Source organism: Ovis canadensis, chromosome 16 (genome assembly GCF_042477335.2).
Source record: "Ovis canadensis isolate MfBH-ARS-UI-01 breed Bighorn chromosome 16, ARS-UI_OviCan_v2, whole genome shotgun sequence".
NCBI lineage: Eukaryota > Metazoa > Chordata > Mammalia > Artiodactyla > Bovidae > Ovis > Ovis canadensis.
This window is the reverse complement of record NC_091260.1, coordinates 47223604-47236485: the sequence shown is the minus strand read 5'-3', so window position 1 is coordinate 47236485 and position 12882 is coordinate 47223604. Positions and strand designations below refer to the sequence as shown.

At 40.4% G+C, this 12882-nt stretch overlaps 1 non-coding gene across 1 annotated transcript; it reads left to right on the top strand.

The window, feature by feature from the left end:
- Positions 1–502: 502 nt before the first annotated feature.
- TRNAE-CUC (transfer RNA glutamic acid (anticodon CUC)) lies at positions 503–575 on the top strand. Its single transcript has one exon. It is a non-coding gene; the product is annotated as a tRNA-Glu (tRNA).
- The last annotated feature ends 12307 nt before the right edge of the window (positions 576–12882 follow it).

Genomic DNA, 12882 nt, shown 5'->3' with positions numbered 1-12882 from the left:
AAATAGTCCCAAAATAAATCCACACACTTAAGGTCAATTAATTTATGACAAAGGAGGAAAGAATATACAATGAAGAAAAGATAACCTCTTCAATAAGTGGTTCTGGGAAAACTGTACAGTTTAGCTACATAAACTGTAGCAATATTTTTTTTTTTGGTCTAGCTGCTAAAGTAAAAGAAATAAGAGCAAAATTAAATAGGGCCTTACTAAATTGAAAAGCGCTGGCACAGCATAGGAAGCTATCAACAAAACAAAAAGACAACCTACAAATGGGAGAAAACATGTGCAAATAATATGACCAACAAGCAGTTAATATCCTAAACACAAACACCTCATCCAACCTAATATCAAAAAACCAAACAGCAGGATTTAAAAATGGGCAAAAAATCTGAATAGACATTTTTCCAAAAAAAGACATGCAAATGGCTAACAGGTTCATGAAAAAATGCTCAACATCACTAATCATAAGAGAAATGCAAATCAAAATCACAATGAGAGGAATTCCCTGATGGTCCAGTGGTTAGGACTCAGCACTCTCACTGCTGAGGGCCTGGGTTCAATCCCTGGTCAGAGACCTAAAATCTCACAAGTCTCACAGCATGGCTTGGCAAAAAAAAAAAAAAAAGAATTGCAATGAGATACTACCTCATACCTGTTAGAATGGCTATCATTAAAAAGACCACAAGTAACAAATGCTGGTGAGGATATAGAGAAAAGGGACCCTCCTAGGTTGTTGGTGGGAATGTAAACTGGTGCAGCCACTATGGAAAACAGAATGGAGGTTTCTCAAAAAATTAAAATAGAACTACCATCAGTTCAGTTCAGTCGCTCAGTCATGTCCGACTCTTTGCAACCCCATGAATCACAGCATGCCAGGCCTCCCTGTCCATCACCAACTCCCAGAGTTCATTCAGACTCATGTCCATCAAGATAGTGATGCCATCCAGCCATCTCATCCTCTGTCGTCCCCTTCTCCTCCTGCCCCCAATCCCTCCCAGCATCAGAGTCTTTTCCAATGAATCAACTCTTCGCATGAGGTGGCCAGAGTACTGGAGTTTCAGCTTCAGCATCATTCCTTCCAAAGAAATCCCAGGGCTGATCTCCTTCAGAATGGACTGGTTGGATCTCCTTGCAGTCCAAGGGACTCTCAAGAGTCTTCTCCAACACCATACTTCAAAAGCATCAATTCTTCGGCGCTCAGCCTTCTTCACAGTCCAACTCTCACATCCATACATGACCACAGGAAAAACCATAGCCTTGACTAGACAGACCTTAGTCGGCAAAGTAATGTCTCTGCTTTTGAATATACTATCTGGGTTGGTCATAACTTTTCTTCCAAGGAGTAAGCGTCTTTTAATTTCATGGCTGCAGTCACCATCTGCAGTGATTTTGGAGCCCCAAAAAATAAAGTCTGACACTGGTTCCACTGTTTCCCCATCTATTTCCCATGAAATGATGGGACCAGATGCCATGATCTTCGTTTTCTGAATGTTGAGCTTTAGGCCAACTTTTTCACTCTCCACTTTCACTTTCATCAAGAGGCTTTTGAGTTCCTCTTCACTTTCTGCCATAAGGGTGGTGTCATCTGCATATCTGAGGTTATTGATGTTTCTCCCGGAAATCTTGATTCCAGCTTCTGCTTCTTCCAGTCCAGCGTTTCTCATGATGTACTCTGCATAGAAGTTAAATAAGCAGGGTGACAATATACAGCCTTGACGTACTCCTTTTCCTATTTGGAACCAGTCTGTTGTTCCATGTCCAGTTCTAACTGTTGCTTCCTGACCTGCATGCAGATTTCTCAAGAGGCAGGTCAGGTGGTCTGGTATTCCCATCTCTTTCAGAATTTTTCACAGTTTATTGTGATCCACACAGTCAAAGGCTTTGGCATAGTCAATAAAGCAGAAATAGATATTTTTCTGGAACTCTCTTGCTTTTTCCATGATCAATGGATGCTGGCAATTTGATCTCTGGTTCCTAGAGAGTATTAAACTTAGTGAAATAAGTCAGATAGAGAAATATGTTCTGTTATGCCTTATATGTGGAATAAAAAATGAAACAAACAAATTTATATAACAAAACAGAAACAGACTCACAGATGTAGAGAACAAACTAATGGTTACCAGTGAGGAAAGGGAATGGGGAGGGGGCAAAATAGAGATGTGGGATTAAAACATACAAACTACTATCTATAAAGTAAATAAGATATAAAGACATATTGTACAGCACAGAGAAATCCAGCCATTATTTGATAATAACTTTAAATAGATTATCTCTAAAAATACTGAATCACTATGTTGTACACCTTAAACTAACAATATTGTAAATCAACTATAATAAAAAATACTAAGCTAAAAAAAAGTAAAATAAGGGCTATAATATATGTCTAAAGAATAAAGGACAAACAAAAAGAAGAAAACATAGGGGAAAGGGATGAAGTGAAGCAAGAAGAAAAGACAATCATAGATACAAAAACTCTTACACAGAAGTAACAGAGGGAGAGAGGGAGAGAAGGAGAGGGTTGAGACAAATGAGGGTGGTACACCGGAAGGAAATGGAGAATCCAGGGGTAAAGCACACATGGGATGTGATCTTGCTTCTCTACACACCCATCCAAGAGCAGAATCCAACATCCTGGGCACGACTTCCCAGAGGTCCATGGTAGTGAGAACCATTCCTTTCAACTGAGATCACTGCCCTTTCCATACTTGTAGGAAAGAAGCGTCCATCCCAACACTCAACCCTCTTCTCATCTGTTGACCCATGTACTAATGAATGCTAAAGAATTCTAGTTTATACTTTTCAGATTTCTGGGGTTTTGTGGGATATTCACTTTGCTAACATAATATACAAAAAAAAGAGCCTCAATTTTTCAAAAAATAACAGTTACAGCCATTAAAGATGAAATCTCTAGGGTCACAGCTCCAATCTCTCATTTTGCAAATGGAAAAACCAAGACTGAGATGACTTTCCCAGGGTCTTATAGCCTGGCAAGGAGATAGCATGAACTGGATCAGGGAGGGGGCAGAGTATGAGTGCCATGGACATGAAGGCAGATCATTTTCAGAAAAAAGACACCACTAAAACAGTCTGAGTCTTTGTCATTCATTTTTTCCACCACACATCTGTACACTTGGCTCTGTCATGTTACCACTTCCTGGTGTAGGGATTGTTTTCCTTTCAAGAATAAATAAACAGTACAAGCCAATAAACTCTAGAATGATAAATGCCCTCTTATCTCAATATTTTCTTCCCAGAAGATGGAATATTACAAACAAGGAAAATTCTTTTCACCAAAATAATAAATATTTATCATAAGACACAAACAGGACACTACAGAGAGCCTAGCGGTAATTTTACTTTCTGTCCGTGCAAAATTCTCTCCGTGCAAAATTCTCTCCAAGTCCTTGGGGGTGTCAGCCCAGGGTAGACACAGGGAGTGAAGCTGGCTAACTGATCCTGAATACATTTGGCCACATTCTGAGTCCAGCTGCCTGAGTGAGACATGGCATTGTGGTATCAGTTCCACTTAGGCAAATTCCAAGCACTAGCTTGCCTGTCCCAAGCCAAACCCTTCTCAGTCATGTCTAACTCTTTGAGACCATACGTACTGTATTCTGCCAGGCTCCTCCGTCAATGGGATTTCCCAGGCAAGACTATTGGAGTGAATTGCCATTTCCTCCTCCAGGGGATCTTCCCAACCAAGGGATTGAAACTGCATCTCCTGTGGCTCCTTCACTGGCAGGCAGAGTCTTTACCACTGGGCCACCTGGGAAGCCCATTCTAAACCCACCCACCAAGAGGCAAGTGCAATGCCCACACTGACCAAAGTCCCAATACTTTTGAGAGGTGTCTTTGGAGATGTAGGAATACATGTGAAAATACACTGAAAACTCCCATGATTCTGACCTCAGAGCTGAAAGAATCCAGGTCAAAGACTCTTATTTCATTGATACACTGAATTGAAATGAACAGGTTATGAGCACTTATTGAGTATCTACTGTGTACAGGGCACTAGATCAGTGGTTGCCCAGGTGTGCCTGGGGGAGAGTAAAAGGCAAGTACATTCTAACATAAAACTGTTTGCATTCCAATTTTGAGAAATTGTTAATTCAGGTTACAACTGGCCTTTTTCTTGTTCCTACTCCTTGCCTGTTTTGTATGCTGTTCTGACAAAGGCCTCTCTAAGAAAGTACTATGGAAAATTTTAGGTTAAGCAAGACAATTCAAAACATTTCTTTGCTAATTTAAAACTCAAAGATGATACCTGAATATCAATAAGTCTTGCTACCAGAATCCCTTGTACGCCTATTGATTTGGTTTTGTGGGGACAGGGGCAGGGAGCATGGTCATAGGTCATCCCTGTGACAATACAACAGAACTTCCCAACTAGAGGACATTCCTATTGCAGCTTCTAAGCCACACTTTGGGTCTCAGTTTTTCTACTTAAAGCAGGATGCTGAAGTTTCTTCCTCTCAATGATCCTTTCATTCTTCATGAGGAATATGTCTGCCAACCACATCAAAGTATCCAGACATTAGTTGGAAGACCTGGTGCCTCTTGCTTCAAACAGTCCTATAATAAATAGCTAATGTGCAGAGAAATGACTTTTGTAATCTAGGAGGCAGAGAGGACAGAACATGGGTTCAAGTGGGGTCCCCCACAGTGTAGGCACACATAGCTCTAGTACCCTTGGAAATTCAGTTACAATAGACTGACCTAGATGTGATCCTGCCAAAGGCAAGGAGCATACTAGGTGGCATTTGATGGATTCTTCTAGCCTTATAAATTTGATTTTTGAGTCTATGCCCCTAAGAGATCTGAATTAAAGAGATCAGCATTATTGAATTTTGTAGAAAATACAGCCATAGGACTGATGCACTTAACTTCCTTTACTGGGCATTCTATTACAAAGAAAATGGATAGCCATGCTTCAAGAAGCTGGAGGAACTGGGAGGAAAAATACAGCCAGCACCTTGTGTGTGTACACACGCGCTCAGTCATGTCCAACTCTTTACGACCCCATGGACTGTAGCCCACAAGACTCCTCTGTCCATGGAATTTTCCAGGCAAGAATACTGAAATGGGTTGCCATTTCCTACTCCAGGAAATCTTTCCAAGCCAGGGACTGAACCTGAGTCTCTTGTGTTTCCTGCTCTGGCAGGTGGATTCTTTACCACTGCGGCACTAGGGAAGCCCCTAGCATCTTCTACTAGAGGACAATATGAGAAATAATTTATGCTGACCCTTTCTGTGAAGTGCTAATATTTTAAAGATAAAATTTCCCAAGATTACTTCACACTCTAATATATATTAAGCTCCCATTCATGGACATCACAAGGTGCCAAGCACAACAAGCAAGAAAAAGGACAACAGAAAGCAATCGGTCAGACTTTAAATGCCTACATTTGGCAAATGGTAAGCTTTTATCAGTTGCTTAGAAATTCTCAAAGCGTCACCTGTTGGTGTTCTGCATCAGAACCACCAAGACAGCCTTACAGAAATGCAGAGACCTGGGTCTCAGCTAATGTCAGTGGCATAGAATCTCCAAGTGAAGGGCTTTTTTTCTCCAGGTCCCCTAGTGACTATGAAGTACCCTACAGTTTGAGACTGCCGCCACAGGAACAATCTCAAGTCCGTATTATTCAGGAGGCTCCAGTACAGGCCTCAATGAGGGAATGATTCAATTATATGGGGCTAAAATTTACTAAGAATCTCATCCTCCCATTTCCATCTTATACTCAAGCTCACATTCCAAAGGAATTCCTTTGGCTCTTAAGGTTGAGAGGAAATTGCTGATGTTCCTGAATTACCCTTAATAATAGCTCAGCCACACTTGAAGAGCTGAAGACAGTCATGCTTGATTAATTTGGACCTGTTAAAACAGAGATTGCACTAACTTGGGAGAAGTCAGAATCAGTAGTCCTTTTTACTAAAAGATTTTTTTTTTCCCCTCTGTGGAATAATAATGTATTCAAACTCAAAAACTAAAGCCAAATTTTAGGTCTGGACTTTTGACTTTTATGTGGGTTGAGATATACTTAAAATTTTCCCAACCACTTCATCTATCCCCTGGTCCATCATTACCAACTGCTGTGAATTTTTTTCCTAGCATTCTGGTTCCGAATCCAAATAGCAAAGATAAAGAAATAATCATTATTAAAACAGACAATAGGACTTCCCTGGTGGTTCTGTGGTTGGGAATTCACCTGCCAATGCAGGAAACATGGGTTCCATTACTGGTCTGGGAAGATCCCACATGCCATGGGACAATAAAGCCCATAAGCCGCAACTACTGAGCCCCTGGGCCCCAACTACTGAAGCCCGTGAGCTCTAGACCCGTGCTCTGCAACGAGAGAACTGCAATGAGAAGCCCACACACCATGACTAGAGAGTAGTCCCTTCTCACAACAAATAGAAAAACCCTGTGAGCAGCAAGGAAGACTCAGTGCAGTCAGAAATACGATAAATAAACAATAAACATACACTACGCCGAGCATTGATTTCCTCAGTTCTTCCTCATAGTATTTCTTTTCATCATCATAACCTTGGGGGTAGATGTTATTAGCCCTATTTTACATCTGAGGCTAAGGAATTGCATAGCTACTAAATGATAAAACCAGAGATGATACCTGGTCTCAGCCCTTCACCAAAGGAAAAACAGGGAGCTGCCTTTATTATACTAGCATCTTCTTTCACTCCAAACCCACTTGAAGGGGGCTGCATGTTTGTTAGCCTCGGGAATAATAATGCCCTGGAGAAAAGGGGACTTGAAAGTCCATCTGACTCAGTATGAATCAAGAAAGCATTTCTCTAACAAGATGTATAACCTTGAGCAAAGCCAGTCACTCTCTCTGTGGCTCAGTTTATAAAAGATAAACATCTCCTATAAAACAAGGTACCATTTATTCCATTCTGATGAGGGGTAATCGAAATCAGAAAGTAACAATGTGAAACCTTCTAACATCACAAGTAACAGTTGAAAATTAGCTCTTGTTCTTTCCTTCTTTGTTTCTTAAATATCAAAATATTCTTCTAAAATATCACTGAGGCAGTTTGTGAAAAGAATGAAGAATCAGAAAGAGTAAACCAAGGAAGCAAAGAGCTCCTGGAGAGTGAAAGGAAAAGGAAATATAAGCAGAGGGAATACGAATACCGGTATAGAAGGAAACAACAGATGGCCACCCGAACCACACTTCTTCCATTGGACAAATTTGTGACAATCATTCTAATAGAAGTTCCATCATGTCTTAATGAACACAGAAACCTCACTTAGCAGCATATCAAAAAGAACAAGTTAAAGAAATCTACGTTCTCACATCCAGTAAAAGGTTCTCCCTTTAAGAATACACATGCCCCCTTGAAATTTGAGTTTTATTATTGCTGAAACATGTTAAGAATTGTCTCCATAATACCACACATCATACTGGATTCTATGGCTGACAAAATAGTTGCAGCTTTATGAAGTCACCTGAGTAGTAAGTACCACATCATCACACCATCAGATGACAAACACACATCTCAACATCTCCTGTCTTGGCCACCACAGCACAACCCTTGCAAAGAAGTATTCCCAGCTTCTTGTTCTAAGACAGGCCCTCCTAAGGCCACCACAGCACCTCAGAACTAGAGAAAGAAGCTCCCAGAGTTCCTCTTTTCTCCTGAGATGAGCACACTGAGGGCTGTTTCTCCCCTCCCTTGGCCATCACCCTACTGAGAGTTGCAGGAGAGAACACTTGTCCAATGACACCACCTTGTCCTGCTCGACCATCAGTTCTAATACATCACATCCCCTATTACCTGTTAACCAGAAACCTGAACTCCTACATCATCCATCATCTCAAGCATTCTTTACACCTACTACTCGGATCCACTTTCCCAACTATCCTCTACCTCTAAAATTCTTCCAGCTATCAGTCATCAGCAAACACTTTTGTTATGGGTTGAACTATGTCCCTGCCCACCCAAATTGCTATGCATAAATCCTAATCCTCAGTACCTCAGAGTGTGACCTAATATAAAAATAGGGTCATTGCAACTCACAGATTGGGAGAAAATGTTTTCAAATGATGTGATCAACAAGGGTTTAGTCTCCAAAATTTAAAAACAGCTCATGCAGCTCAATATAAAAAGAAAAAAAAAAAACAATCAAAAAAAGGGGAGAAGATCTAAAGAGACATTTCTCCAAAGAAGACATACAGATAGCCAAGAGGCACATGAAAAGATACTCATCAGTGCCAGTTATTGGAGCAATGAAAATCAAAACTATAATGAGATTATCACCTTCCTCCAGTCAAAGTGGCTAAAATCCACAAACAATAAATGCTGGAGAGGGTGTAGAGAGAAGGAAGCCCTCCCACACTGTTGTTCAGTTCAGTTTAGTCGCTCAGTCGTGTCTGACTCTTTGCAACCCCATGAATCGCAGCATGCCAGGCCTCCCTGACCATCACCATCTCCCGGAGTTAACTCAGACTCATGTCCATCAAGGCAGTGATGCCATCCAGCCATCTCATCCTCGGTCGTCCCCTTCTCCTCCTGACCCCAATCCCTCCCAGCATCAGAGTCTTTTCCAATGAGTCAACTCTTCGCATGAGGTGGCCAAAGTACTGGAGCTTTAGTTTTAGCATCATTCCCTCCAAAGAAATCCCAGGGCTGATCTCCTTCAGAATGGACTGGTTGGATCTCCTTGCAGTCCAAGGGACTCTCAAGAGTCTTCTCCAACACCACAGTTCAAAAGCATCAATTCTTCAGCACTCAGCCTTCTTCACAGTCCAACTCTCACATCCGTACATGACCACTGGAAAAACCACAGCCTTGACTAGATGGACCTTAGTTGGCAAAGTAATGTCTCTGCTTTTGAATATACTATCTAGGTTGGTCATAGCTTTTCTTCCAAGGAGTAAGCATCTTTTAATTTCATGGCTGCAGTCACCATCTGCAGTGATTTTGGAGCCCCCCAAAATAGAGTCTGACACTGTTTCCACTGTTTCCCCATCTACTTCCCATGAAGTGATGGGACTGGATGCCATGATCTTCGTTTTCTGAATGTTGAGCTTTAAGCCAACTTTTTCACTCTCCTCTTTCACTTTCATCAAGAGGCTTTTTAGCTCCTCTGCACTTTCTGCCATAAGGGTGGTATCATCTGCATATCTGAGGTTATTGATATTTCTCCCAGCAATCTTGATTCCAGCTTGTGTTTCTTCCAGTTGGTGGGAATGTAAATTGGGACAGCCACTATGGAGAACAGTATGGAGGTTCCCTAAAAAACTAAAAACAGAGCTACCATATGATCCAGCAGTCCCACTCCTGGGCATATATCTGGAGAAAAACATGGTCCAAAAGGATACATGCACACCAATGTTAACTGCAGCACTGTTTACAATACCCAAGACACGGAAGCAACCCGAATGTCCGTCAACAGAGAAATGGATAAAGGAGACGTGGTGCGTATATACAGTGGAATATTACTCAGCCTTTAAAAAGGTGAAATAATGTATTTGCAGCAACATGGGTGGACCTAGAGAGTGTCATACTGAGTGAATTAAGTCAGACAGAGAAGGAGAAATATAACATCCCTTATATGCAGAATCTAAAAAGAAATTATACAAACAAACGTATTTACAAAACAGAAACATACTCACAGACTTAAGAGAACAAACATGGTTACCAAGGGGGAAGGATGGAGGGAGGAAGGAGTAAGGAGTTTGGGATTGATATATACACACTGCTTGCTATATTTGAAATGGATAACCTACAAGGTCCTATTGTATACCACAGGGAACTCTGCCTAATGTTACGTGGCAGCCTGGATGGGAGGGGGGTTTGGGGAGAATGGATACATGTGTATGTATGGTTGAGTCCCTTTGCAGTCCGCCTGAAACTATCACAACATTGCTAACCAGCTATACTCCATTACAAAATAAAAGTTTTTTTAAAAAAATAGGATCATGGCACACTGATGAAAGAGAGTGAAGACACAAACAAACTGAAAGATACATTGTACTCAGACACTGGAAGAGTTAATGGTGTTAAACTGACCATACTACTCAGGGCAACCTACAGATTCAGTTCAATCCCTATCAAAATTCCAATGGCATTTTTCATAGAACTATAATAAATAGCTCTAAAATTTGTATAGAAACACAAAAAAACCTGAACAGTCAAAACAATCTAGAGAAAGAACAAGGCTGAAAGCATATGTGCCCTGATTTTAAAACTATAACACAAAGCTACAGTCACCAAAATTTTGGCAGTGCCACAAAAACAGACTCATAAATCAATGGAACAGAATAGAGAGCCCAGAAATAAAGCCACACTTACATGGACAGTTAATCTATGAAAAAAAGGGTCAAGGATATACAAAAGGACAGACTCTTCAGTTAATGGTATTTTGAAAACTAGACAGCTACTTGCAAAAGAATCAAACTAGACTACTTTCTCACACCATAAACAAAAATAAATTCAAATGGATTAAGCACTTAGGTATAAGAGCTGAATCGTAAAATTTCTGGAAGAAAACAGGCAGTAGGTTCTTTGATATTGGTCTTAGCAATATTTTTTGTGAAAACAGATGGGACCTAATTAAGCTCAAAATCTTTTGCACAGGAAAGGAAATTATCAACAAATAAAAAGACTGCCTACTGAATGGTAGAAAATATTTGCTAATGATATGTCTAACAAGGCATTGATATCCAAAGTATACAAAGAACTCATCAGTTCAGTTCAGTTCAGATCAGTCACTCAGTCATGTCCAACTCTTTGCAACCCCATGAATTGCAGCACACCAGGCCTCCCTGTCCATCACCAACTCCCAGAGTTCACCCAAACTCATGTGCCTCGAGTAGGTGATGCCATCCAGCCATCTCATCCTCGGTCGTCCCCTTCTCCTCCTGCCCTCAATCCCTCCCAGCATCAGAGTCTTTTCCAATGAGTCAATTCTTCGCATGAGGTGGCCAAAGTACTGGAGTTTCAGCTTTAGCATCATTCCTTCCAAAGAAATCCCAGGGCTGATCTCCTTCAGAATGGACTGGTTGGATCTCCTTGTGGTCATACTCAACTTTAACAAAAATCCAATTTAAAAGTAGCAGAGAACTTGAATAGACATTTTTCCAAAGAGGATGTGCAGATAGCAAATAGGCACATAAGGTCTTCCCTGGCAATCTAATAGTTAAGAATCCAACTGCCAATGCATGGGACATGGGTTTGACCCCTGGTCCTGGAAGATTCTACATGCTGTGGGACAACTAAGCCTGGGCACAACTACTGAACTGACATCCTACAACAACTGAAGCCCACATGCCCTAGAGTCCGCACTCTGAAGCAAGAGAAGCCACTGCAATGACAAGTGTGTGCCCCACAATGAAGAAGAGCCCCTGCTCGGTGCAACTAGAGGAAAGCCTATCTGCAGCAACAAAGACCCAACACAGCCAAAAATAAAAGTACACGAATAATTAGAAATAAAGCAAATAGGAATATGAAAAGATGTTCAGCATCACTAATCATCCAGAAAATGTAAATCAAAACCAAATGAGGTATCATCTCACATTTGTCAGATAAAGTATTGGCAAGGAAGTAGGGGAAAAGGAAGCCTCAAGCACTGCTGGTGGGAACGTAAACTGGTATAGCCACTAGGAAAACAGTATGGAGGTCCTTCAAAAAATTAAAAACAGAACTACCATACAATCCAGTAATATATATATAGTTTATACAATAGACTCTTTATTGCTCAGCCATAAAAGAGAATGAGATCTTGCCATTTACAACAATGTGGATGAACCTAAAGAGTATCATGCTAAGTGAAGTGTCAGACAGAGAAAGACAAATACTATGCAATTTCATTTATATGTGGAATCTAGAAAAACAAAACAAACGAACAAATACAATAAAACAGAGACAGTCATAGACACAAAGAACAAACAGGAGTTGCTGGGGGTGGGATGGAAGATGAGAGAAACAGATGAGGGAGATTAAGAGGTATAAACCTACATTTCAAAATAAATGAGTCATGGGTATGAAATGTACAGTGTAGGGAATACAGTCAATAAGTACATAATACCTTTGTATGCTGGCAGATGGTAACTAGACTTATTGTAGTAATCATCTTGAAATGTATAGAAATATCCAATCACTATTTTGTGCACCAGGAGCTAACGCAGTGCTGCAGGTCAATACTTCAAAATCACACAAACTCATAGAAAAAGAGATCTGATTTGTAGCTACCAGGGTCAGCAGTTGGGTGAAGGGTAATTGGAGATCCCTGTAGCTCAGATGGTAAAGAATCTGCTTGCAATACAGGAGACCCAGGTTCGATCCCTGGTCAGGAAGATCCTCTAGAGAAGGGAATGGCAACCCGCTCCAGTATTCTTGTCTGGAGAATCCCATGGACAGAAGACCCTGGCAGACTACAGTCCATGGGGTCACAAAGAATCAGACACAACTGAGCAAGTAACATTACTACTATTAGTTAAAAGGTACAAACTTCCAGTTATAGCACTAATAAGTACCAGAAATATCATGTACAACATAAATATAATTAACTCTCCCATATATGTGAATATTGTTAAGAGTAAATCCTGAGTACTCATCATAAGGAAAAAGATAAACCTTTTATTTATTTAATTTTGTATCTGTATGAGATGCCAGATGTTCACTAGACTTATTATGATAATCAATTCATGATGAATGTAAGTAAAAATAGTATGCTGTACACCTTAAACTTATACAGTGCTATATTTCAATTATCTCGCAGTAAAACTAGGAGAAACAAAATTAAAATTAAAAATAAAATGCAAAAAATAGGATCACTGCAAATATGATTAGTTAAGTTAGAATTAAGTCATATGGGAGTAGGGAGGCTTTCTATTAATAATTCAACATGACTAGTGT